This window comes from Macaca nemestrina, chromosome 15, assembly GCF_043159975.1.
Source record: "Macaca nemestrina isolate mMacNem1 chromosome 15, mMacNem.hap1, whole genome shotgun sequence".
Lineage (NCBI taxonomy): Eukaryota > Metazoa > Chordata > Mammalia > Primates > Cercopithecidae > Macaca > Macaca nemestrina.
In genome coordinates, this window is record NC_092139.1 from 12,868,712 (window position 1) to 12,871,136 (window position 2,425).

Sequence of the window (2,425 nt, forward strand, 5' to 3'; positions counted from 1 at the left end):
TCTATAGCATCGTATTTCATGGCTAAATAGATTTTAGATTTTTAAATTATTGACTTTATATATGCATGTACATTCTATGAATTGTAACATACTTTGAGAGTTGTGTAACCACCACTACAGTAAGAATACAAAACAGTTCAAATCCCTCCTGCTGCCTCTTTGTAGACTTCTCTTATCTGGACAAACTGTATTTCCCACAGTTGCTTCCTAGTTTTCTCTTTGATGATAAACTTGCTTCCTTCCAGTATTGTTGTGTTTGAAGTCATCTGGGATAGCTTGTAATCAATCCGGGATTTTTAAGCACTACTGTAAATACTCACACAGACATAATTCTCTGTCTCCCTGAGATTTTATGCATTTATTAGGAAGTCATGATTCTTGTTACTGAGCACAACTAAAGACAGATGGTATAAACATTTCAAAGATGGAGCATCTCAGATCTAATATCCAATTAGATATTAGGCCAGGGGTGGTGGCTCACACCTGTAATTCCGGCACTTTGGGAGGCTGAGATGGGCAGATCACCTGAGGTCAGGAGTTGAAGACCAGCCTGGCCAACATGGTGAAACCCTGTCTCTACTAAAAATACAAAAATTAGTGGTGGCGGGTGCCTGTTAATCCCAGCTACTCGGGAGGCTGAGGCAGGAGAATCACTTGAACCCAGGAGGCGGAGGTTGCAGTGAGCCTGAGATTGTGCCACTGCACTCCAGCCTGGGCAACGAGAGTGAAACTCCATCTCAAAACAAAAACAATATATACGGGTGTCTGATTTCGGCTTGGATATTCTCTCTCCCATTCCCCTCGGGCATTCCCCGCCCTCTCCATAGACAATCAGCCCTGACACTAACAACACACTCCAGCACGTGCACCCCCTCTCATTGGCCTGTGTCCACAAGAGGCATCACTAATCAACCATTGTACTCTTCAGTTGAGCCCTGATATGCCTTAGAGGACTTCACAACTCAGCCTGCCAGGCAGTTGGGTGGCGTGGGCACATCAGATGAAATGTATTTGCTATCCTCATTGAGTCCTAGATTGAGGTTGGAAAAATGTCTCTCTTGACCTGCTGGGTCTCTTTGCCCACAAGTCTTCAATCGTCACAGCCGACTTCACTCATCCTCCCCTTGTAAACCCAGCACCAGATCTTCACTTAGGCATAGAAGGATGGTGTGGTTATAAAAAGGGTGTCCCGGCAGCTCTTCAGAGTGCTGGAACTGGTTCTGCCTCCTGATAGTAACACAAATCGATAGATGAGTTAAAACATGTCGGCTGGGTGTGGTGGCTCATACCTGTAATCCCAGCACTCTGGGAGGCTGAGGTGGGCGGATCACTTGAGGCCAGGAGTTTGAGACCAGCTTGGCCAACACGGTGAAACCCTGTCTCTACCCAAAAATACCAAAATTAGCTGGGCATGGTGGCGGGCACCTGTAATCCCAGCTACTCAGGAGGCTGAGGCAGGAGAATCACCTGAACCCAGGAGGTGAAGGTTGCAGTAAGCCGAGGTTACAATGAGCTGAGATGGCACCATTGCACTCCAGCCTGGGTGACAGAGTGAGACCCTGTCTCAAAGACAAAAAAAACAACAAAAAAAAAACACTGTACACCAAAAGGAAAACTGAATCAAAAAATAACATAAATGAGGGTGGGAGCCAGGCTCTGTGGCTCACAACTGTAGTCTCATCTACTCAGGAGGCTGAGGCAGGAGAATCACTTGAGGCTAGGAATTCGAAACCAGCCTGGGCAACATAGCAAGACTTCATCTTTTTTTTTTTTTTTTTTGAGACAGAGTCTCACCCTGTTGCCCAGGCTGGAGTGCAATGGTGCGATCTCAGCTCATTGCAACCTCTGCCTCCCAGGTTCAAGCAATTCTCCTGCCTCAGCCTCCTGAGTAGCTGGGACTATAGGTTCCCGCCACCACACCCTGCTAATTTTTGTATTTTTAGTAGAGACAGGGTTTCACCGCGCTGGGCAGGCTGGTCTCAAACTCCTGACCTCAAGTGATCCGCCCGCCTCAGCCTCCCAAAGTGCTGGGATCGCAGGCATGAGACTTAAGATATATTTTATTTTAATTTTTATTATTTTAAGCGTGAGAGGGGCTTTCTGGCAAAAACTGGAAAGCCTGCTAGACAAATTCTGAAAGAGCTGTAACACTGGGATATATTTTAATGTCAGAACCAACAGAGTTTGTGGAAAGCCTGGATGGGGATCCAAGGATTAGATGAGGGTCATCTGAGGAGCTAAAAAATATGAATACCAACAAACACAGCCCCTCCACCTCCAGACCTAGCATGGGTAGCTGTCGTAAAAGCTTGCCAGGTGTTTCAAATCTGCAGCCAGCCTTGACAGCAACCTAGAATAACATTTCTCAAAGTTTGATGTGCATGGGGAACACCTGGGAGTCTTGCTACAATTCAGTAGGTAGAGG

The 2,425-nt window shown here is 46.3% G+C and overlaps 1 non-coding gene across 1 annotated transcript; it reads right to left on the bottom strand.

Annotated features, from left to right (window-relative positions):
* Positions 1-2,091: 2,091 nt before the first annotated feature.
* On the bottom strand, positions 2,092-2,153 carry LOC112424746 (U7 small nuclear RNA). Its single transcript, XR_003015651.1, has one exon. It is a non-coding gene; the product is annotated as a U7 small nuclear RNA (small nuclear RNA).
* Between the last annotated feature and the right edge of the window lie 272 nt (positions 2,154-2,425).